Below are 26,061 nucleotides of genomic sequence, written 5' to 3'. Positions count from 1 at the left end.
TCACACCCGTCTTTTCCATCAGGTGAGAGATTCAGGCACACAGTAAATACAAGGCCACCAGTCCACCCAGAAATAAAATGCTGAAGTACAAGGGCTGAACAAAAGCCAAGAATTAATGTGCTTTCATTCTGTGACTTCCACAAAAATCAGTTCCTTGTCTAAGAAAATACCTACCCATATTCTGCACATAAGAACATTTCTCCCAGTGAATCCAGATATAAAATGCAAGCAACATCATGAGAGTCTCGTTTGCAAGACACAAAAAATTGAAGCATCTATCTGTTCCATTGTGCACCCATGTCATTTTATGAGGATGACTTTTGTGGTTGAGTTTTATGCAGATCATGAAAAGATTCCAGGTTTACAGCTCCATGGAATCCCATGTGTTCAGCACAAGTTTAATTTATGTCTTCATTAATTTATTCAATCACTTTACAGCCTGATCGCAGGCCCCTTCCTCCATTCCTCCCAGCCCCACCCTCACACCCCCTTCCCTCTAGTCCCTCTTCCCCTTCTCTGAGAATAGGAGGACCCTAAAGAGGCACCAGCCCACCCTGGCACCTCAAGTTATAGGAGGACTAAGAGCATCATCTTCCACTGAGTCCAGACAACACAGCCCCACTAAGGGAAAGAGATCCAAAGGCAGACAAGAGAGTCAGAGACAGCTGCTACTACCACTGTTAGGGAGCCCACATGATGACCAAGCTGCATACCTGCTGCATATGTGTAGGGGTGTAGGTCCAGCCCATGCATGCTCTTTGGTTGGTGATTCAGTCTCTGTGAGTCCTTATGGGCCCAGGTTAGTTATCTCTGTAGGTCTTTTTCTGGAGTCCTTAACCCCTCCAGCAATCCTCAATCCTCCTCCCACTCCTCCACAAGACTCCCTGAGCTCAACTTGTTGTGTGGCTGTGAGTCTCTGCATCTGTTTCCATTCAGCTGCTGGGCAAAACCTTGTTTTATTTGTGGGAAGTATCCTAGTGAGCACGCAAACATTTACTTTTCTCTCCTGTTGGTTTTTGTTTGTTTTTTGGTTGGTTGGTTGGTTGGTTGGTTGGTTGGTTGGTTGGTTGGTTCGTTGGTTGGTTGGTTTGGTTAGATTTTGGTTGGTTGGTTGGTTGGTTGGTTGTTGTTGTTATTGTTGTTGGGTGGGAAGGTTTCAAGATAAGGTAGCCTTGTAGCCTTATCTCTCCTGGACTTGCTTTATAGAGTAGGCTGGCCTTGAACTCACGGAGATCTGCCTGCCTCTGCCTCCCTGAATGCTAGAATTACAGGCTTCCCCTATCCTTATTTAATGCCACTACTATAACTGATAAAATGTTTTATAAAATAATTTTTATTTTAAATTTTGTTTTACATTTCTATAATCAACTTTATAAGATTCTCATCCCTTCCTTCCTTCCTTTGTTTTGAATTGTTTTGATAGTTACATGATGGCAAAATCAAAACACGGTTTTACCAGGTCAAACTGTGGCACTAATCTCTTGGAAGACTGTTAGAACTTCTCTGTCAGTGGGACAGACATAAACTCTGAGCAAGATTTGAAGGTCACATTTTACCAGGAGATTTCAATAGAGTGTGTGTTGTACCTGTATGTGGCTAATTAAAAAATCGTCTTCTAAAAAATTAATTAGACTAATCTTTGACACACGGGTTCTTAATGTTCAAAATGCACCTTAATTTTCTTTTGGATCAATTTGAGTGGTACTGAGCAGCAAGAGACAAAAGGCTGAGGTAGATAATTTTTTTCCTAATCAACATAAAGTGAGTTAATCTTTCTTCTTTGCCTGGAATTAATTTCAGCACCGGGGTATTTCAGGCCTAATGAGTTCCTCACCATGGGAAGCTCTTGGCAGCACACAGCTCTAGGTTCACATTGTCCTTCATAAAAGATTCTTATCTTAAGAAAACTGAAGGTAGATAAATCTGATATTTTATGGAAGCAAATGAAACTTTCACTATTCTTATAAGCGTGTGTTCTGTAACACACAAGCGTGGCAAGAGGCTGGGGAGATGCCTCCGCAGTTAAGATGGCTTCTTCTGCAATCGCAAGGACCAGAGTTCAGATCCCAGCACCTGCATAACAAGCTGGGCTTTCCTGAAACTAAAGGAGGACCGTTGGGACTTGCTGGCTCCTATCCTCAAAAAGAAAAGGTCCCTAGAAGGACAAGCAGAGACTGATAGAGTGATAAAGGAGAATACTTCCTTCCGGCCACCTCACCCTCAGGTAGGCACATGAGCCTCTAATGCAGCAACTACACATGACTCACACAGACACATATGAGTAAACAGATAAGTCTGTTTTAAAGAACACAACATGAGGCAATCAGCATTTTAAACAATGTTTTTGGAGAAAACAGCCCCTGTTTTTTTCTGATGTTTTGAGATATACAAGGTTTAGACTTTATAAGTTTCTATTATAAAATAAGCACTCTTATCAAGGTAAAAGAAGGGCCTTCTGCCCTGCTTTCAGATGGAACTGAAATGCACTCTGCATAAATGTATTATAATGTGTAAGGATAAAATAAAGAAGTGCACATCTTACATTTATCATAACCTTTAATAAAAATAATCTCATGTCACAAAGAGAAAATATTTGTGTTGAATATGTATAAATCACTAGTAAATATGAGTTGTAAAAAAATAAATTTTATGTGCATTAAAATCCCTTAGTATGTTTGTCCTATATTATATGGCTAATATCCACTTATAAGTGAGTATATGCCATCTCATATAATAAATACAGGCTAAACATACTAAAATCTACAGGCCTAAAGAAGCTAAACAACAAGGAGCACCCTAGGGAAGATGCTTAATTTTCACTCAGAAGGAAAAACAGGAGAGACATCAGAAGTGGTAGAAGAGAGGGAAAAGGATGGAAGCCTACCACATATGTCCTCTGAAAGACTCCACTCAATCAGAGACCCACAGCCAAACTTTGGGCAGAGTGCAGGGAATCTTATGGAAGAAAGAGGATGTAGAAGGACGAGGAGAAGAGAGGAGAAGAGAGGAGAGGAGAGGAGAGGAGAGGAGAGGAGAGGAGAGGAGAGGAGAGGAGAGGAGAGGAGAGGAGAGGAGAGGAGAGGAGAGGAGAGGAGAGGAGCCCCACATGGAAACCAAAATAGCCATAAAAATCTGGGACGAGGGGGGCCTGCAGAGACTGATGCATCAACCAAAGACCATGCATAGAGAAGACCTAGACCCCGTGCTCAGGTGTAGGCCATAGACAGCTCAGTCTCCATGTGGGTTCCCCTCTAAAGGGAGAAGAAACGATCTCTGACATAAATTCAGTTGCCTGCTCCTTGATCACTTCTCTGTGGTGGGGTGACCTAGCCAATCCACAGAGGAAGAGGATCCAGACAATCCTGGTGGGACCTGATAAGCTAGGGTCAGACAGTAGGGGAGGAGAACTTCCCCTATCAGTAGACTAGGAGAAAGGAATGGGGGCAGAAGAGAGAGAGAGGGTGGGACTGGGAGAAGATGAGGCAGGGGGCTACAACCAGGATACAAAGTCAATAAATTGTAAATAATAATGATGATAATGACTATACCACAAAATAATCCCTTAATATGACATAAAGCTATGTGTCATGCATTGGTGTGTATATACATATTTGTCAGTATAGCCATACAAGCCCACACATGTATATGCAAGATGTGTCGGGGAAAAAATTGAAATGTGCAAACTCTTCATAGGCATTTCCTCAGGAGTAAATGTGGTACCGTTTTTGAAATTTATCACATTTGCATATTTCTACAATGAAAATTTGCTGTGATTTTAAAAACTTAACTCTGTATGTTTTCTGCCATCTCATATTCCATTTTTAAATTAATTTAATTTTCAATTAGTTGAATAGTAGTATTTTTACAGTGTTCATTTGTGTAAAGGGACGATCCATGTGAATGCTCAGATCCACCGTAGGTGAGTTCTTAGCAGCCGACCATCTCTGCAGAAGTTGCCCAGGAGTGCTGTAGGGAGTGTATAACAAAAAAGTGATGCCCTCTCAAATGCAGATGCCCAGGTAAGCCTCTGCCTTAGCCTAACAGCAAAAGGCAATGGAGAGAAACGCAGAAAAGATGGAGTGGAGGAGGGACTCTGTGCAGGAAACAGCTGTCACTTCCTTTCCATTCTGCTGCTCCCTGCTTAGCACCTTTAAAGCAGCTAACAGAATACTCAGCTGAAGAGAAGCTGACAGGCAAGTCATCACGGTTATTGAGAGTTAATGCATGTCTGCAGAACTTGGACATTTGGATTTCTGGTGTAAAATCTCCTGCATTAACTACATACATGTACATTCTTTATGACAGCTTTTTTTTTGTCCAGATGTTGCTTTCTGACTTATCTTACTGTACCTGAAGTAACGAAGCGTGATTTTTCTTTATTCTTGTAGCTAAAACAGCAATAGTAAAAGTGAAGTTTACACTGCTTTATACTTGTTCAAGTATCTTCTTGCTGCCTTCAGCCTTGCAGGGAGTTGGTATTGAGGAAGGCCACTGATTAGGGAGGAAATCCAGTGGCTCTGCTTCCGTTGTACAAGCATCTAGATTTTTACAAGGATGAATTCTATTCTACCTGTGCTTCTGTTGTCATGAGATTTTTTAAATTAATTACAGCTTATTCACTTTGTATCCCAGCTGTAGCCTCCTCCCTCATCCCCTCCCAACCCTACCCTCCGTCCCTCATCTCTTCCTATGCCCCTCTCCAAGTCCATGGATAGGGGAGGTCTTCCTCCCCTTCCTTCTGACCCTAGCTTATCAGGTCTCATCAGGACTGGCTGCATTGTCTTCTTCTGTCTCCTGGTAAGGCTTCCCCCCCCCCATCAGGGGGAGGTCATCAAAGAGCCAGCCACTGACTTCAGGTCAAAAATACTCTCTGATTCCATCACTAGAGAACCCACTTGGTCACTGAGCTGCCATGGGCTACATCCGCACAGGGGTTCTAGGTAATCTCCATGAATGGTCTGTGGTTGGAGTATCAGTCTCAGAAAAGACCCCTGGGCCCAGATTTTTTGGTTCTGTTGCTCTCCTTGTGGAGTTCCTGACACCTCTAGGTCTTTTTATCTCCCCCTTCTTTCCTAAGATTCCCTGCACTTGCCCAAAGTTTGGCCACAAGTCTCAGCAACTGCTTTGATACCCTGCAGGGTAGAGTCTTTCAGAGGCCCTCTGTGGTAGATTCCTGTCCTGTTCCCTGTTTTCTCCCTCTTCCCATGTCCATCCCATTTGCCTTTCTGAGTGAAGATTGAGCATCTTACTCAGGGTCCTGCTTTTTGATTAGCTTCTTTAGGTGAATAGATTTTAGTATGTTTATCCTATATGTCTAATATCTACTTATAAGTGAGTATATACAATGTGATTTTTTTCTGCTTCTGGGATACCTCACTCAGGATGATCTTTTCGAGTCCCCACCATTTGCCTGCAAATTTCATGATTTCCTTGTTTTTAATTGCTGAGTAGTATTCCATTGTGTAAATGTACCACAATTTCTGTATCTATTCCTCAGTTGAGGGACATCTGGGTTGTTTCCAGCTTCTGGCAATTACAAATAAAGCTGCTATGAACATGGAAATGAGATATTTTGATAGAGAAAAAAATCCAAGGTACTAAATATTTCTGCCTCTGAGCTTCAATTAAGTTCCCTGATTATCTGTCCATGACATAAAAATGTCACTGAAATGAGATGGAGCCACACCAGCACCCACACAGCTATAGTCAGTCCCTTCAGTGCTCTGGTCAGCAAGTATAATCTCCCGTTAAAGACCCCTGCACTTTGAGTTCCTCTTCTATAACAGCCATGCGAGAGCTATACAGCTCTACCATAACAGCCACCCACCCTTCCTCCTAGGAGCTTGAAGTCAAAGGTTTCTGTCCATAATGTGAACTTTGCCAACAGCAGAGACCTTCCTGGCTTGCGATTTGAGCTTTGAGATAGGAAGGGTGCCCCAATGTCTCTAAGAGCCAATGTTGCCTTCAATTTGCTAGCATCCCGAAAGGTCCATTTGACAGAATCCTCTACCTGATTTTAGCATAATATCCTTGTGTCTGACATGACAATAACTTTAAACCAAGGGTTATGAATCCAATACCATCACACTGTTACTCCCAGTTGGGAATTTTTAAATCAATAGTTTAAAAAAAATCAGGTGAAATGATTTGAATAAATTTCACAACTCTGAGAAGGAGCCTGGGAAGTACACCAATTCTTCCATCATCAGTCAGTAGTTACTGGTGAAAATAATTCATCATTAAAGAGGGTTGCTAAGCAAAGCATGGCCATTCAGACCTGTAATCCTTGCACTTGAGAGACTGGGGCAACAGGATTATAAGTCTGAGGCCATCCTGAGCTGCACAGTAAGTACTAGGCCAACCACCACAGGAAGATCTTGTCTCAAAATGGAATAAAAAAAAAAGGACAAAAGGAAGTCAGTTTAGATGCTGTGCTGTCAATGATGGAGAAGAAATTGATGAGGAAGTCACTGCCCTTAATATATAGGGATAAGAAGTGCTGCTGCCTCTCCTGGAAGCCAGGCCTGGCTACCACAGATGGCTAGTTCAGACTCTATATCCTCTACTATGTGGGGTCCACACTAAGGTCACCCTCGCGCATTCCAGGAAGTTTTCACTGCTTCCAATGGAAGAGGGGGAGGAAAGACTATAGGAGTGAGAAGGGATGAAGAACACCAGGAGAATATGACCCACTTAACCAATCATGAGCTCAGAGACTGAAGCAGCGAGTGTGAGGCCTGCATGGGTCTGCCTCAGGTCCTCTGCATATGTCTGTTAGCTGCTTGTTGTTGCTGTTGTTGTTGTTGTTGTTTTGTTTTGCTTTGTTTTGTTTTATATGGGACTCTGAGCGAGTGTATCTCTAACTCTTTTGCCTGATCTAAGACTCTTTTCCTCCTATTGGCTGGCCTTGTTCAGCCTCAATAGGAGAGCTTTTGCCTTGTCTTACTGTATCTTGTTTTGTCTTGTTTGGTGGTTGTCTTTTAGAAGCCCCTGCTTTTCTGAAGAGCAAACAAAGAGAGTGGAGAGGGAGTGAGGAGAGGTGGGGATAGCTAGGAAGAGTGGAGGAAAGGGAAAATGTATTTGCAGTGTATTGTATGAGGAAAGAATGTATTTTCAATTAAAAAAAAAGAAGTGGAAATGCACACCTTTAATCCTAACACTAGAAAAGTAAAGGCACAGATATCTCTGTGAGTTTGAGGTCAACCTGGTCTACATAGAGAGTTCTAGGCCAATCAAGGCAGTGTTGTTGAGACCCTGTTTCAAAGGAATGAAGGGAAGAAGGAAGAAAGGGAGGGAGGGAGAGAGGGAGGGAGGAAGGAAGGAAGGGAGAAAGGAAAGAAGCCCAAGGCAATGATTCATAATAACAATGTTAACAGGTACAGGAACTCAAGGGCATGTTAGGAACAAGATGTTCTGGAGCATAAAGGAGGTATACAGAGAGAGCTCGGAGCTACAAGGTGAACCTTAGTATGGAATGGGGAGTTTGAGGAAATTTCAGAAAGAGGATCAGGCTTCCTTTGTACAAATTCACGAATCTGAGTAGGACCTGTGGTGGACTTACAAAATCACGATCAGACAAAAAGGAACTTGAATGATCTAGACCAGAGTTCCTTCACCTAGTAATTGCACGTTTTTAACGGTATCATGGGGCTTTGCTGTACATTGAAAGGGTTCAGTAGCACTCTGGCCTCTAAATGTTATGTACTATTTGTACCCATTAACAAATGCAAAATAACACCAGATATGGCCAAATGTCTCCAGTAATGAAAAAAAAAATCCTTTGTTGAAATCCATTGGATTAGACTAACACTCTCATTCAGAAAGCTGAAGCCAAGTTAAAAGTGATAAAGATTGAAATAAATTACTGTCTTCTGAGTCTGAAAAATCAGAAAAGGAACTGTTGCTCTATTGCACATCTTGAGATCAGGGATGAAGATACCTCCAGAAGATCTTTTATTGTAGAGGATTGTTCTAGCAATTCTGGATTTCTTGTTATTCCATATGAAGTTGAGAATTTTTCTTTCAAGGTCTTTAAAGAATTATGTTGGTAATTTGATGAGAATTGCGTTGAATCTATAGATTGCTTTCGTTAAGATGGCCATTTTTACTATGTTAATCCTGCCAAACCATGAGCATGGGAGATCTTTCCATCTTCTGATATCTTCTTCTAATTCTTTCTTCAGAGACTTGAAATTTTTTTCATACAAGTCTTGGTTAGAGTTATTTACACCAAGGTACTTTATGTCATTTTTGGCTATTATGAAGGGTGTTGTTTCCCCAATTTTTTTCTCAACCCTTTTGTCTTTTGTATACAGGAAGGCTACTGATTTTTTTAAATTAATTTTGTATCTGGCCACTTTGCTGAAGGTGTTTATCAGCTGTAGGAGTTCCCAGGTAGAGTTTTTGGGGTCACTCACGTATACTATCATATCATCTGCAAACAGTGATACTTTGACTTCTTCCTTTCCAATTTGTATCCCCTTGGTCTCCTTTAATTGTCTTATTGTTCTAGCAGGAACTTCAAGAACTATGTTGAAGAGATACGGAGAGAGTGGGCAGCTTTGCCTTGTCCCTGATTTCAGTGGATTGTTTTAAGTTTCTCTCCATTTAGTTTGATGTTAGCTATAGGCGTGCTATATATTGCCTTTACTATGTTTAGGTATGTGCCTTTTTATCCCTGATCTCTCCAAGACTTTAAACATGAATTGATGTTGGATTTTGTCAAATGCTTTTTCAGCATCTAAGGAGATTATCATGTGATTTTTTTTTCTTTCGGTTTGTTAACATGGTGGATCACACTGATGGATTTTCATATATTGAACCACCCCTGCATAACTAGGATGAAGCTTACTTGGTCATAGTGGATGATATCTTTGATGTTTTCTTGTATTCAGTTTGCAAGTATTTTTTGAGTATTTTTGCATCAATGTTCATACAGAAGATTGGCCTGAAATTCTTTCTTTGTTGGGTCTTTGTGAGGTTTAGGTACCAAGGTGACTGTGGCTTTATAGAATGAGTTTGGTAGTGTTCCTTCTGTTTCCATATTGTGGAGTAGTTTGAAGATAACTGAAGTTAGCTCTTCTTTGAAGGTCTGGTAGAATTCTATGCTGAAACCATCTGGCCCTGGGCTTTTTTTGATGGGAGACTTTTGATGACTGCTTCTATTTCCTTAGGGATATAGGATAATTTAATTTATTTACCTGGTCTTGATTCAGCTTTGTTAATTGAAAATTAACAAATTATTTCTTTGTTAAAGAAAATTGTCCATTTCATTTAAATTTTCAAATTTGGTGGTATATAGACTTTTGAAGTAAGTCCTAATGATTGTTTGGATTTCCTCAGTGTCTGTAGTTATGCTCCCCTTTTCATTTCTGATTTTCTTAATTTGGATAGTGTCTCTCTGCCTTTTAGTTAGTGAACCAGCTCTTGGTTTCATTGATTCTTTGATTGTTTTATTTGTTTCTAATTTATTGATTTCAGCCCTGAGTTTGATTATTTCTAGCCGACTACTCCTTTTTGGTGTGTCTGCTTCTTTTTTTTTTCTAGGGCTTTTAGGTGAGCCATTAAGTTGCTTGAATGAGCTGTGTCGAATTTCTTCTTGAAGGCACTTAGTGCTATGAACTTTCCTCTTAGCACTGCTTTCATTGTGTCTCATAAGTTTGGTTATGTTGTTCCTTCATTTTCATTGAGCTCTAGGAAGATTTTAATTTCTTTCTTTATTTCTCCCCTGACCCAGCTGTCATTTAGTATCAAGTTGTTCAGTTTCCATGTGTGTGTAGGCTTTTTGCTATTTCTGTTGTTGTTGAGGTCCAGCATTAGTCCATGGTGATCACATAGGATACAAGGGATTATTTCAATCTTCTTGTATCTCTTGAGGCTTGCTTTGTGACCAACCATATGATCTATTTTGGAGAAGGTTCCATGAGGCGCAGGGAAGAAGGTAAATTCTTTTGAGTTTGGGTGTAAGGTTCTGTAGATGTCTGTTAGGTCCATTTGATGCATGACCTCTGTCAGAGTTATTGTTTCTTTGTTTAATTTCTGTTTTGTTGACCTGTCTTTTGTTGAGAGTGGGATGTTGAAGTCTCCCACTATTGATGTGTGGGGATCTATGTGTGGTTTAAGTTTTATTAATGTTTCTTTTAGAAATGTGGATGCCCTTGCACTTGGGACATAGATGTTCAGGATTGTGATGTCTTCCTGGTGGAATTTCCCTTGATAAGTATGAACTGTCCTTCTCTGTCTCTTTTGATTAATTTTGGTTGAAAGTCTATTTTTTTTTCAATGCAGTTTATACAGGAACCTTGAACAATCATCTGACCCTGGGGAAAGCCAGCCCACAGCTTATCTGGGTAGCCAACCCCAGGGTGCCAATATCTATTTTATCTGATAGTAGAATGGCTATTCCTGCTTGTTTCTTGGGTCCATTTGCTTGGAAAACTGTCTTCCAGCCCTTTACCCTCAAGTAATGTCTATCTTTGTGAATTAGGTGTGTTTCTTGTATGCAACAGATTTTTGGGTCTTGTTTATATATCCATTCTGTTAGTCTGTGTCTTTTTATTGGAGAATTGAGTCCATTGATGTTGAGAGAGATTAATGACCAGCAGCTTTTAGAGCCTTTGATTTTGATGTTGGCTATGGTAGTAAGTTGTGTGCTTGGTTACTTTTTGTTTTGTTGTAGTAAGGTTAAGTATTTCCTGTGTTTTCCTGAAAGTAGTCTTCTTGGGTTGTATTTTTCCTTCTACTATCTTCTGTAATGCTGCATTTGGGTGTAGGTATTGTTGAAATTTGCTTTTGTCGTTGAATTTCTTGTTTTCTCCATCTATGAGGACTGAGAGTTTTGCTGAGTATTGTAGCCTGGGCTGACATCTGTGTTCTCTTAGGGTCTGCATGATATCCATCCAGGCCCTTCTGGCTTCCCTAGTCTCTGTTGAGAAGTCAGGTGTGATTCTGATGGGTTTGCCATTATGTGTTACTTGGCCTTTTTCCCTTGCAGCTTTTAGTATTTTTTTCTTTGTTCTGTATATTTACTGTTCTGATTATTGTGTTGTGTAAGGATTTTCTTTTCTGGTCTGATTTATTGGGTGTTCTGCACTTGCTTCCTATATTTACCTCTGTATTCTTTAAAAAAAAAGCCATATGATTTCCAATCTCCTAAGCATAACTAAGAGAAAGAAGAGCCTGTAGAGTATGCCCTAAAGATTTCATTTCTGAGGCCACCTATCCCTGCATTACAAGGAAAGCATATAAATGCCTCTTTGAGCTCCTCATTATTTTCCAATGTGACTCCATCACATTGTGATGATATTATTGGTGCAAATTAACAGAGATAAAGAAGACTGGCCCAGTAGTTATAAAAATTTTAACATAAGAATGATGGAGGACTTTCTCCTTTACAACATCTTTGTTACCTAATAATACATTTTCTCTACTTTGATTTATATCTGGGATATATATATATATATATATAATTATATTGGACCTGCAAATATTTGTAATAAAAAAATTCTTTCCTTGGATTTAAAGTTGATGATAACCTTAGTCACACATTTACTCACTGATTTGTTTTTTCGTGTAGTAACTGTTTCTACAAGCCTATTGTATATGAGCCATTGTTCTGTGCTTTCTTCAACACCATATGCCTAAGATAGGGCATCAAAGTTTACAGAATGAATGTTTCTCTTGTGGCAGGCTGTGGTAAGATACTGACTTCTGACTCCAACCTGAACCCTGACTAGGAATTTCCTAGAGAGCTAAGTAAAAGAGATAGTATTCATTTCATCTCATGTCTATGTATGTGTGCCTGAGTGAATATATGTGTACTACATGTGTGAAGGTGCCTGTAGATGTTAGAAGATGGTATAAGATCACACTGAACTTGAGTTATAGGGTTTGTGAACTCCCCAATGCAGATTCTGGAAACTAAACTTGGAGCCTCTCCATGACCAGTAAAAGGGTCTCAACTTCTGAAACATCTCTCCAGAGCAGAAGACAGTATTTTTATTTGATGTCCGAACAGTAAATTTTAACTTCTACTCACACTAGAATGTCTCAGCTTCTGGGTTAGACAACCTAGAATTTAAGTTAGCTGACCTATAATTTAAATAAAAATATAAAGAGAGAAAGTATCATTTTCTATTTCTACCTACTGCTCATGTGGGAAGGCTGTTTTTCAATGTCCTGAAGGTTTCAGCATACCAGGGAATAGGATTGATGACTTTAATTCACAGTGACTTAGGAGGAAGCCACTCTCTGGTTCAAGAGTGAAAAGAATTGTCTGCATTCAATTCTGCACATGCTGGGTGAGCCACAGGGACCGGAAGTCAGTAATAGCAGAGATGGATCTATTGCTACATTAGACACTGGTATTTAATCACTGTCCCTGAGATGCAGGCTGAAGCAGGGCCACTTCTTGGTGGAAGAAGAATGGAAAATACTAAAGCTATCTTGCAATCAGCATATCATCCAAAGTAGAAGTTTTATTAAAGCTATGAATCTCAGTCAAGGTGAGCCACCTGTGAGATACTTCAACACAGCGACTCCAGGTGAATGCTGCCTGGTCTCCTTTTGAGTCTGCTGCAATCAGAGGTGACAAAAGACCAAAGAGAAAAACAAACGTGCAAAGCAACTCAGCCTACGGAGAAGAGAAATAGCCAGAAACAGGACCCTTAGAAGTCATTAGTGACACTACATTGTCAGTTAAAGCTATGTATAAACTCAAGTATCTGTGTGTGAGTATGAAATATGTGATTGTGTGTGTGTTTGTGTGTGTGTGCATGCATATGCATGAGTTATACATAAAATGCAAGAGTGGGCTGTAAGTTTCCATTTATCTCCTCATCCTGTGGTTTGAAGTAGTATTTTTAATGAGATCAGGAATTATATTTTAATATGTAGATAATTTCCAAATGTATGGAAACTATTACCCCATCCAAAAACCAATTTTCACAAAAATACTTAAGGCATGTACTTAAAGAAAACAAAACAAGAAAAATCGCAAAATAGTTCAACTGGGGTAACCCATTAAATTCAAATAATGCCAGATTGTGTCTACTCAGAATGTAATAAGATCAAAAACTCAAGTGACAACATGTGCTGGAGAGGATTTGGAGAAAGGGAAACCCTCCTCCATTGATGGTGGGAATGTAAACTTGTACAACCACTTTGGAAATCAATCTGGTGCTTTTTCAGAAAATTACGAAAAGTGCTACCTCAAGATCCAGCTATACCACTCCTGGCCATATATCTGAAAGATGCTTAACCATACAACAAGAACATTTGCTCCACTATGTTCATAGCAGTTTTATTCATGATAACCAGAATCTGGAAACAACTCAGATGTCCCGCAACTGAGGAATGGATACAGAAATTGTGGTACATTTACACAATGGAACTACTCAGCAATTAAAGAGAAGGAAATCGTGAAATTTGCAAGCAAATGGTGAGATCTAGAAAAGCTCATCCTGAGTGAGGCAACCCAGAAGCAGAAAGACACACATGGTATATATTCACTTATAAGTGGATATTAGACATATAATATAGGATAAACATACTAAAATCTATAGTACTTAAGAAGCTAAAAAGCAAAAAGGACCCTATTGAAGATGCTTAATCCTCATTCAGAAGTACCAACAGTACAGACATCAGAAGCAGGAAAAGACAAAGAACAGGAGAGGAGCCCACCACAGAAGGCCTCTGAAAGAATCTACCCAGAAGGGTTGAAGCAGATACTGAGATTCATAGCCAAACTTTGGGCAGAGTGCAGGGAATCTTATGGAAGAAGAGTGAGATAGAAAGACCTGGAGGGAGGGGACAGGAGCCCCACAAGGAGACCAACAAAGCCAAAAAATCTGGGCCCAGGGGGCCTGCAGAGACTGATGCTCTAACCAAGGACCATGCATGGAGAGGACCTAGACCCCTGCTCAGATGTAGAATACAGGCAGCTCAGTCTCCATGTGGGTCAGAGCAGGGGCTGTCTCTGACATGGACTTAGTGGTTGGCTCTTTGATCACCTCCCCCTGAGTGGGCATCTTTGCCAGGCCACAGAGGAAGAGGATGAGCCAGTCTTGTTGAGACCTGATAGGCTAAGGTCAGATAGTAGGGGAGGAGGAGCTCCCCTATCAGTGGACTAGGGGAGGGGCGTGGGTAGGAGAAAAAGAGAGAGGGAGAGTGGGAGTAGAAGGAGATAAGGGAGGGGACTACAGCTGGGATACAAAGTGAATAAACTGTAATAAATAATTACTCAAAAAAAAAGAAAAGAAAAGAAAAAAGAAAGTTGAAGAGGAAATTAGAGGTTTGGCACTGGGGACAGAAGGCACCCGACATCCTCTGGGATCCTTTCTCCCCTTCCCTTTCCATCTGCACTCTCATTACACACTTTCTGCCCTTCTCTTTACTCCCTTGCTTTATCGGAATGCATGGACTGCAGAGCTTCAGATTTCTGATGCTCCAATCATAAGGCACCTAGAGTAATAATGTCAGCCATGGACAGAGAAAAAAGTGATACAGAAAATGAGGTGGAGAAAAACGTTGGGAAGAGATATTGGTGGAGATGCATGTAGTATACCTGGGTCACTCCCAGGGCAAGGCTCAGGGAACCTTAGACATTGGGTGCTCCTCTCTCTTATTCCTAATCTGTAAATTCTCTCAGAAAACAAAAATCTCTGAAAAACACTCACTTTTCAGAGACAAGAACTGCTTACTGTTTATATATGATTATTCTGTATCACAATAACCATATGGATTATTAAAAAAACTTAAGGCTCCCTTTGTTTTGTCAGCTCCTGTGGAATATCTATTTAAAACTTCTGGAGCTTACACTCTCCGAGAACATGTTATTCTGAGACATCTGACCTCCGCAGCAATTTCCTTGGCTTTAGTAGAAATTATGATGGTGCAGTATTCTAGAAAATTGCCTATTCAGAAAACAGAAGAACCCATGTTCTCTCATTTTTCATTCTTAATCAACTGAAAATAAAGGGCTATATTAAGAACCCGTGGTCGTTGCTAACCAGCTGCTTTATCCTGGATGGTGACTTCATGCCTCCAGGCCTGGCCATCCTCCTCTGTAAGAGATCTGCTAGAATAAAAGTCCATTTGTCTTGGGGTAAATGAAAGATGAGCTTCTTAGGAGGGTATTCCAAATTGTTAATAATGTAGAAGGGTTTGTAAGAGGCCTACATTCTGGAACTTTTAACTCAGGCCCCTGTTTCTAAAATAAATGGGTTACTGTAAATAGCTCAATACAGGTGTGTTTTTTTTTTTTTTTCATTACAGAATTACAGAGAATTAGGGTTTGAAAGCCCCTGGAAGCACTTGGGAAGTCTGCAAATGCCACAACCAACTGCTATTCCAAAGAAAACAAAATAGATGGTTCTGCAAAGCTCATGCTGTTTCTTCATTGCGTTTTAGGTGAGTGCTTGCGACAACAATGTCAGGACCAGCATGTCTAATCTCTCAAAGTGTGCTTTTCCTCTTTGCATAAAAACGGGGTTAAAGAGTATCAGTATCTCTCATTCAGCTCTGTCCTTTCACTGAATTCCCATTAAAGACTATTTCTTTGCTTCTGCTTTCTTCCTGTTCACAGAAACTATCTGAACTGGATTTAGGTGAGAAATGACTTATAATGGAGAAAAACCCGCAATTATAAACAGTTTAAACAATATACATAGTTCCAGTCTATTTGAATAGAATAGAGCTCCTATTCTAGAAATTACCTATTTTTTTCTTCTTTTTCTTTTTTTTTTTTTTTACTTTTGTTATTATTATCAGGATGAGGTAGCAGACATCCAGGTTATAGTGACATATACCTAAAGAAAGTGGGAGTGGTTACTTACGTTGGCATACTAGCATGTCAGTGTCTGAGCTAAGTAATTTTAGAAGCTTCCTGTTGGGGGATTTTATAATGTCTAAATTAGAAGTTGGGAGCAATTAAGGTCAGGTAAACTAAATCTTGCAGTGCTACATACACTAAAACACACACACACAGAGAGAGAAACTGAGAGAGCTTTGTTTTGTCTAGATATGAAGTAAAATAAAATAAAAAAATAAAACAAATCAATGTTGGATTAGCAAATGTAATGACCCTTCAGTGCTACAAAAGGCAATGATAGCCACTTAGTTATATAGAGTTTTCCTGAAATGTGCTGTTGTTAGTCTTCGGCAGGACAGAGGAGAATCAGAAAGTTGAGTGGGGCTCATGTTGTGAATTCCTACTGCAGCCTAAAACCAGCTTTCAAAGTAGTAGTGTTTGCTTTATTATCTACTTTTAGGCGTGGCCATGTCCAGGACATCAGAACAGAATCATGTCTAGCTCTTAACTAAGCAATGCGACTGAGAGGGTACCTATCATTGCCTAAGTCTAATCCAATAGGTGTCTGTGCTTCCTTTCCACGTTAAAAATCACGCAAGTGAAAACTGTTCAATCATTTTAAAAACAGTGAAAATATAGTATAAGTCAAAGTGACATTATGGCATGTCTAAAAACAGCTTTGATTAAAATTCAGATTTAGAGTCTTCATCCACTTTAAGTAAATGAGAGAAAAGATCAAAATCATGTGCGTTACAAAAAGACTGCTTCCAGGCACCAAGATACCCTTTGTTACTTTGATTAACTTCAAAATGAAAACAAAAGATTCTCCCGTATTCTTAACTGTGTATGAATTTTCTTTACTGAGATTAGATTTAGAGCTAACCTCGTGATTTCCTTTATTTTCATGAGATTTGTTTGCTGTAATTCCCAAGAGCTAATCTGAGTACATTTCAAAATCAATTTGCCTCATGTAGCCTTTATTCTAGGAAAGAAAATCAAAATGAGAAATGTGTCTCTGAGCTCTTTATTCTGCAGTTGTGTCTGTCTGTATCCATCTTTATCTTCAGCGCCATTTCTCGTTTTGTCCAGTGCTGTCTACAATGGGGACTGTCACCTGTTGGCCTATAACTTATTCCAGTTATCGGCACCAGCTTCCCCACGTGACTTTTAACCCTGACATCCAGTGAAACCACCTCTTCCTTTTTCCTTAAGAACTGTGAATGTCAATGTCTATAGCTTTCTATTGCTACTGTACCATGAGGTTGCTTCGCAATCCCCAACTGTGGTGGTTTGAATGAAAACGGCTCCATAAGCTCGTGTGTTTGAATGTTTGGTCCCTAGTCGATGAGACTGGTTGGGAAGGATTAGGAAGTGTGGCCTTGTTGAGGGAGATGTGTCACTGTCTCTTGAGGCGGGTCTGAAGTTTTCAAACATCCATACCATGCCAGTTGCTCTCTTGGCCTCTTGGTTGTTATCTCAAAAAGTAAGCTATTGCTCCAGCAAAATGTCTTCTTGCCTGCTGCCATGCTTCCCAGCATGATGATCATAGATTCTAAACTTCTTGAGCCATCCATGAAATCCACATTAAATGCTTTGCCTTGGTCACGGTATCTCTGCACACTAACAGAAGAGTAACTAAGACGCCAGCGTAGTTCCCAAGTCTCCCATCCATTGTGTCACTATTTCACTAGATTAAATTCTCTTTTAAATACTTTTTCTCTTTTTAGACTAAGTTATAACTAATCCATCAATGTTTGATTATTTTTTATAAATGTAAGAGCAATGAATTTCTTCTCCCCCATCCCACCCCTTAAGAAAACAAATGATTCCCAGGAAACCAAATTTAAGGCTATAGTTAGGGTTTTTTTTTTCCCCCTTGACTTACACATGCTTTATACTAAGACTTTGGGATATATTACAGACACAAAATGGCACCACTAACATGAACCTCTATCAATATTTACAAGGTGCTTGTTATCAGTCAAATCAAGGAGTAGAAGGTGACCAATATCTTGAGAAGAACAACCCTTCTAGTCAGTTCTCTCAGCAGGAACCAAATCATAGCTTGCATCACCACTGGCTGCTCTTGGGTGTTCATCAATACAATCACACATTGTGTGCTGTGGTTATGAATCATTCCTTTTAAAGTGAGTATAATTGCTATTTTAGAGCCATTTCTGGTTTCCAACAAGCAGAGGAAGAGGGAATGAGCTTTGCCTATATCCTGCCTGCCCTGACACATCCATGGCACCCTCAGGTAGCACCACCCACCACCATAAGGTCTTTATTAGAAACAATCGATCGATCTGCATTGACTCACTGCCACAATCCACTCTGTGCATTAGTGAACATGACAGTTTTTGGACAGAACCACGCGACGTGTGTCCACATTGGTGGATTACTCGGTTTCACTGCCCTAAAAACATTTCCTGCATACTAGAGCCACTGGGTATCTGTAGGAGACCCAGAGTTTTTGCAGGTTCTGGATTGTCACTGTGAAATCATGGGATGTCCAGCCTTTTCAGATTGCCCTACTTCACTCAGTGATGGGCACTTACCTTTCTCCCTATCTTTTCATGCCCCAAAGGCCTGTTCAATTTCAGCATGAATAATACTTCATGCTTGGTTGTACCACACTGTGTGCATCTATTCACAATTACAGAAAACTGTAATATAAACATTTACGGTCAGGGTTTTGTGTGATGGCGGCATTTGGTTTCACCTGGGTAAATACCAAGGAGCAAGATGAATGGACTGCAGAAGTATATGTTTAGCATAGTACGAGACTGTGTATTGCTTTGCCTCTCTACCAGCTGTCAACAAATAACCTGCTGCTTTCTTCTCTCAAGAGCATTTGTTATTGTCAGTGTATCGAATCTTGGTCATTCCAATGGCTGTGTGACTTTGTTTTTAATTAGCAACTCTCTAGCAGAAGACAATATGGAGCATCCTTGCCCGTGCCCCTTTACCGTCTGTATGATGTCTTCCAAGATATGGCCATTTGGATCTCCAGCCCACTTTTGAATAGAGTTGTTTGTATTCTTATTATTCTGTTAAAAAATTCTATGTACGTTTTGTATCTTTTACAGGTATCTTTTCTAGGCTGTGTTTTATCTTGTCTTGAAGAATGAAAAATAGGGACAATGAAAAAAAAAACAACTTAATATATCTAAAACTATATACCTAGCTATAGAATATTGCATAAATTTGTTGCTGTTAAAAATAACTATTGTTACCTTTCCCATTTCCATTCCAAACTAATGGAAAGATTGTTTTAAAGCCTTAAGAATACTCTAAATATTTATTCATTTAATGTTCAGCTATCATAAGCACTATTTGACATGAGAACACCTTTGTAGGGCATAGCCTCATCTAGAATTAAAGTTTCATTATTGTTTATTCATAGATTTCACCTACAAGTTGAATCTGACTTCTCCATCTTCATAGCGGCTGTTTGCTGCCTTAAGATGTTTTTATTATCTGAACATTTAATAGTTCCTATATTAAATACCAAATATGTTGAAGATCTAAGTGGTCAGGAGGCCAGTGTCTGTCTTGCTTAAAAGGTAAAGATTTTGTCCTGTCTCCACCACCCAAGCCCTCTCGCAGGCTCTTCTGGTATTAAAGTATCTGCTCACTTGATCATTTTGGTGCCTAGCTTCGTTTTGTTAAATGGAAGGACCTCGCTGTTCTCATTTCCTTCTCATTTATTTATGTAGACATTTTCTTTTCTGTCTTATCTTAGAGGCTATCACAACTGCTCATCTCTCCATTTTAATGTACTGTGGTTATCGTCAAAAGGACACACTGTCCTTTCTACCAATATTTTTCATCTATTCAACCAGTGTTAGTGTTGACTGTGAACTCTCTAATTTAGAATCCTTTCAGAGAACGTTATCATAGTCAAAACAGAAGTGCTTGGGCCCTCTCGTACTCTTGAAGCTGAAAGGCACAGAGCTGAGTAGTTTCTGTGGCAGTAAATAATTGATATTCCCAAAGCAAATCTTTCCTTTAGTTTGGTAAAATACTGAAAATTCTAATCACAAGCATTTATATCCAGATTATAAAAATGAGACTTTACACAGCTAATTTTAAAAAATCAGCTGGATATTAAAAAAACATGTTTACTAATAAAATATGCCACATAGTACATTAAGTCTAAAAAATCGGCCAGGTGAGCACAACTTGGGCAATGGTATAGACATTTGGCTTTGGAATGATTGATACTCATATGTGACAGAAGGCTACAAAAATATCATTACTGATTTCATAAAGTTCCCTAGAGTGGGAAACACCCAACGTCAAAGCTCACCTGGGCCAACCAGATGGTAGTGAAGCATCATTGGAAGAGAAGAACAGCAAGGATAAAGGTGCTGGCTCTTGGACTGAAGAACAAATTTTGATAGAGGTTTTTTGTTTTTTGTTTTTTTTTTTTAAATCACTGTTTCCAAAAACAGTTCAGGAAAATGTTCTAAAAATGATAGAGTCGGTAGTATAATGAGGTTGAACCAAAAAGTCTTATCTTTGTGCAGGTAGGTGGTATCTCAAAATAGAAATTATTCTTTATCTATCTTTGTAACCCTATAAGCTAGCATAGTATGTATGGCACACTATAGGTAGTTTCTGGATAAGTTCCTGTTGATTAGTTGAAGACAGCCCATATATATATGGGCCCAGTACTAATCAGCTGTCTGATTATATATATAAAACTTTATATATATATATATATAAATATATATATTATATATATAAAACTTCATGCTTAATCACATTATATTAGAATCACTCTTGTCTCCTGTGCTGAATGTGAGAATTCTGGGTCTCCGGAAGATTTAATAATTTAGCCAAGTTCCGGTAAGTGGTATAGAGCACCCAAACCCAGACATTCTAGCTTCTAAGCCTGTGGACTTTGTGAGTATATTCTAGTCCGTCTTCTGTGACATAACCCACAGGTGAGTTAAACCACAAAAGCGTGCTTATGATTTTTAAGTAGTATCATGTTACAGTACACCAATATGAAGAGATCACTCCCGTGTCTTAAGCATTGTGCATTAAGCACAGAGTCCCTTTTCTCTTTCTTTTTAAAACTACCAAAACCAGCTTTCTCATTTTCATTAAGGTCTATTCATTTCTATTCTTCAGTGCTTTACACTTAAGTTAATATTTCGAAGATATTGTTGCTGCCCTATGCCATTTAAAAAATGTGAAATTTTGACCAAGTTATTGAACTTCTGCACCTAAAAAAGATGCATTCATTTCCTTTTAGGAGCTAAGAAATCATACCCATGACAACAAAGCATCACTCCTGCTACATAATCAATAGCTAATGAATAGTCAATACCATGATCTTGTTACCTGCTGACTTCCATCCATGAATGGCCTCAGCTGCTCCATCAACCACAGAACAGTACCTGTGTCCTGTGTTCTTTATACTTCCATTACACAGGCACAGTATATTTTTGTGGGACTCATGACTCTTGCTCCCTAACAGTTGATCATTGCTAGAACAAGAACATCTTTATCTCTTTTAAGCTGTGTTCTTCGTGCCTTTATGTTATATGCACAGGTTCTTCTGCTCCGACTCTGCTCACATCCACACTTCTCTCAAAATGTCCCTTTATCTAAATGCACTCTTCAGCAACACAAAGATCCTATAGAGCCGTGGCTGCTACTCTTGCACAGACACTGTTGACGAACCCTCTGCGGCCAATAGTTGCCATTCTTACCTATGATTTACAAGCCTCTGTGATGGCTCCAGATCTGAACCTAGTACAGAAAACAAAAAGAGAAGCAGTCTTCTTCCAGTTATTCACAGGATCATATTCTAATTTCTCATCTTAACTCTTGTCTTTCTTAGTTTTTCATAAAAGATAAATGCCAGATCTTTTCATTTTCTGTGACACTCCTGTGCCAAGCTCAATGTGACCTTGTTTTCTAGCTTATTGAGAGTCAAGAAGTCTCCCATTTGGAGATGAACTTGCATGTTCCCAATGTAGTCAATTATAAAGCTTTATTAGCCCCTGTAAAGGAAGAAGAGGGTTTCAACCTGCAAAGAAGACCTCCCAGAGAGGACTGTGGCCATCTGCCAAGACAGAAGCAAATGGTCCATGCACCTCGTGACTTAATAATTAGCCTTTCAATTAGCTGCTTTTGTTTTCGATATTCTAATGTAATAACTAAGGGTCCAGTAAGTGAGGTAACATACCTCACTTTCTGATAAAGATGCTCTTTCTTCTATAGCAAACTGTCCCCCTAAGTCAGTTTTTACATTGGGTCCTGTAAGAAGAATAAGCATGGTAGACACATTTATAATATTTCCAAGAATGGTGCTGCTTATAAGCCTATAGATACTTTCTTATTAGCAAGTAAATATATGTTAAAATAAACATGACTGTTTAATAAGTTTTAAGAGGCAGCACAGCATGGTTCTGAGACCTTGTTGTGTAAAAGTCCTCCTTTATTTCTATACACACATGTCTATAAATGACATTGTCTGAAGCTGTGGCCTTTTAGAAACTTAGGCTAACTTTCCCGGCATCAACCCTGGGCTCAGGATCTTTCACATAAAGAATTTCATTCTTCCCCTTTTCTTTTTAAGAAACTTTATAAAGTGAATATCTATGACTGTTTGTGGAAGTTTTGTTTGTAAAGATGAAAATAAAACTTACCCTAGATTTAAAGATACTATTAGCTCTTAAAGGTGTGTATAAGGCTATAACATTGGATCAGCATTTTAGGGCTCTGGCTGCTCTTGTGGAGGACACAGGTTCAATTCCCAGCACCATCCTGGCAGGTTACACTCTGTAACTCCAGTTCTGGCCCTCTTCTAGCCTCATCAGACATCAAGCATGCACATTCTGCATTCTGCACAGAAATACATGCAGGCAAAACACCCATACACAGAAACTAAAAATAAATAAATCTTAAATGATCACATGAATATATTCTTAATTTCAGATTGTCTCAAGTGAATCAAGCATGTTTGTAGTAAAATTCTCAGTTCTGGGAATTTCTAACAATTTTCTAACAATTTTGACTGTGTGTTTTCAGATGACTCAAATAAATAGTTACAGAATCTCTCTTTCTCACTCCATTTGCATAAAGGAGTAGGATGTCTGTCTTTTTTTTTTTTTTTTTTTTTGTATGAAAACATTTTCTGATTATCCCATGTTTTCTTAGTAGGTAAGAAGCCCCAGGGTCACGTGGCTTCTCTTCTGAAGTTGAAATACCCTACTAAAAGAGCGTTTCCATCTGCTCCCAGATTCTCCTGTCCTTTCTTGTGGTAGCTGAATAAGATACCTAAAAATGAGAGCTTAAGACTTCCTGTAACTCGGTCCTGAGTAGGAACTCCTCCCTGTTGTAGAAATGACTTCTATGTCCCCTAGTTCTAAGGCTTCAGTGTATATGGCTGTAACCTGCAAGCACAAAGGGCTCCTGAAGGATAGGAGGACCCTCAGATTTTGATGTTTCTGATGTCACTCTACACAGCCTATGATTGCCTTCTCATGAAAACATGCAGAATCCCCTTCATATCTATATCCAGAGGTCATGCTTAATGTATATTATCTGCAATAAGCTATGGTTGGCAGGTAACCAGTCAGGGTCTGTAGTACATCTGTGGATGACCAAAACGCTGACGTTCTTTTCATCCTTGTGAACTTAGTCTACACTCAGCAATGCCAGATGTTTGTAACAGCAGGAAAGCAGTAGCTTCCTCAGGAATAGCTCATCAAATCATAAAAACGAGAGCATTTACCATAATGCCCTTCTCTGATCTGGTAGACATTTTGAGAATAGCCACAGCAGTAAAGTGAATCCATTCTACCCTGTCTATTTGTATTAAAAAGCTGTTGCTTTAAAAAGCAATGTGAAACAAGGAAAACATGAGTTAAAAAAAAAGAGAGATTTAACTAGGAAGCAGCTGTGCACACCTAAGAGTGCTTGTGAGCTTAATAGGAGAAAGTCGTGGCTGTTGTTATGTATCTGGAATAGTTAGTCCATGGAGGTAACAGCTCTCAAAGCCCCAGGAGGGAATATCACCTCTTCTTTAGATGTTTTACATCCGAAAGGTTGAAAGTGTTCACTTTTAATGAAAACAGTCGCAGATCCACTATTGATCTGAAATAATAATGATCATTTATTTTCTATAGCAAAAATAAGATATGAAAGAAATACCAGCACAGGAACATAACTCAACCCTCAGTCTCCACTCTGATGAGCTTAGGTGGTTTCATTTCCCCAGTACAGGCATGGGAAGAGGAAGAGAAACCAAAAGCCAAAACTTCACTTCTTGGAGAGGACATGATTTTTCTTTTAACAAGAAACTGTTCTCTGCAAATTTCATGATTTCCTTGTTTTTAATTGCTGAGTAATATTCCATTGTGTTAATGTACCACAATTTCTGTATCCATTCCTCAGTTGAGGGACATCTGGGTTGTTTCCAGTTTCTGGCTATTACGAATAATGCTGCTACAGACATGGTTGAGCAAATGTCCTTGTTGTATACTTGAGCATATTTTGGATATATGCCTAAGAGTGGTATGGCTGGATCTTGGGGAAGCACTATTCCTAATTTTCTGAGAAAGCACCAGATTGATTTCCAAAGTGGTTGTACAAGTTTATATTACCACCAGCAATGGAGAAGGGTTTCCCTTTCTCCACATCCTCTCCAGCATGTGTTGTCACTTGAAATTTTGATCTTAGCCATTCTAATGGGTATAAGGTGAAATTTCAGGGTCATTTTGATTTACATTTCCCTGATGACTAAGGACACTGATCATTTCTTTTAGTGTATCTCTGCCATTCTAAATTCCTCTATTGAGAATTCTCTGTTTAGCTCTGTACCCCATTTTTTTAATTGAATTACTTGATTTGTTGCTTTTTAACTTCTTGAGTTCTTTATATATTCTGGGTATTAGCCCAGATGGAAATCATGAAATCTGCAGGCAAATGGTGGGAACTAGAAAAGATGATCCTGAATGAGGTATCCCAGAAGCAGAAAGACACACATGGGAAATACTCACTCATAAGTGAATATTAGACATATAATATAGGATAATCATACTAAAATCTGTATACCTAAAGAAGCTAAGCAAGAAGGAGGACCCTAGGTAAGATGTTCAATCCTCACTCAGAAAGGCAAATGGGATGGATATTGGAAGAGGGAGAAAACAGACAACAGGACAAGAATCTACCACAGAGGGCCTCTGAAAGACACTACCCAGCAAGGTATCAAAGCAGACGCTGAGACTGATAGCCAAACTTTGAGCAGAGTGCAGAGAATCTTATGAAAGAAGGGGAAGATGAAAGACCTGGAGGGAACAGGAGCTCAACAAGGACAGCAACAGATCCAAAAATTCTGTGCGCAGTGGTCTTTTCTGAGGCTGATACTCCAATTAAGGATCATTCATAGGTTCTGTGCACCTAGAACTCCTGCACAGATGTAGCCAATGGCAGCTCAGTGTCCAAGTGGGTTCCCTAGTAAGGAGAACAAGGGCTGTCTCTGACATGAACTCAGTGACTGGCTCTTTGATCATCTTGCCCTGAGGTGATAGCAGCTTTGCCAGTCAACATAGTAGGACAATACAGCCAGTCCTGATGAGACCTGATAGGCTAGGGTCAGATGGAAGGGGAGGAGGACCTCTTCTTCAGTGGACTGGGGGAGGGGGATGGGAGGAGAAGAGGGAGGGAGGACAGGATTGGGAGGAGGCAAGGGAGGGGACTACAGGTGGGATACAAAGTGAACAAATTGTAATAAACAAAAAATTAAAATTAAAAAATCACCAAAAAAGAAAAAATTTTTCCCATTTAATGAATTTGTATGTGTGTGTGGATGAGAACAAACATCTCTTCACCCCAGATAGGTCACAGACAACAAAATAAAGATAGAATTCCTCTCCAGTCCACTGCAGTGGACCAGTGAGCTTACAAGGATGACTTCTGGGAGAATAGGGATTACTTAATGGACCATGTGTCTGAAAGCAAAGTGCCTCCCAGAAACCTGCGCAAGCATAAGCTACAACTCATGAAAGCTGTGGGGGGGGCAAGTGTCCCCCCCAATCCCAGAGCCCCCTCCTAGCATCAATTGTTACTGCATGTATTCCTTTAGAGGGGGGCTTTGTGAGTCTCAGAGGTTTTACAAACTTTCCCAGGCTTGGATCTTGTTTACTGTAAGAGTCCAGTGAATCTCCCTCCTGTCTCCAGAAAAGAATGCTTCAATTTTGGTGAAATAGCTCTACAACATTGCCCGTGCA

At 39.6% G+C, this 26,061-nt stretch overlaps 1 protein-coding gene across 14 annotated transcripts in view; it reads left to right on the top strand.

The window, feature by feature from the left end:
• Window positions 1–26,061, top strand: part of Dtna (dystrobrevin alpha) — a 358,988-nt gene that overhangs the window by 158,922 nt on the left and 174,005 nt on the right. For 13 of the 14 annotated variants that reach the window (XM_060377612.1, XM_060377620.1, XM_060377610.1 and 10 more), the window contains exon 2: window positions 15,274–15,408. The exons of the other annotated variant lie outside the window; for it this stretch is intronic. The gene's annotated coding sequence lies outside the window, so the exon portion shown is untranslated. The remainder of the gene's footprint in view (window positions 1–15,273; window positions 15,409–26,061) is intronic. 14 annotated transcript variants of the gene reach the window in all.

Source organism: Meriones unguiculatus, chromosome 2, assembly GCF_030254825.1.
Source record: "Meriones unguiculatus strain TT.TT164.6M chromosome 2, Bangor_MerUng_6.1, whole genome shotgun sequence".
Classification (NCBI taxonomy): Eukaryota; Metazoa; Chordata; class Mammalia; order Rodentia; family Muridae; genus Meriones; species Meriones unguiculatus.
This window is presented reverse-complemented; position numbering and strand designations above follow the sequence as displayed.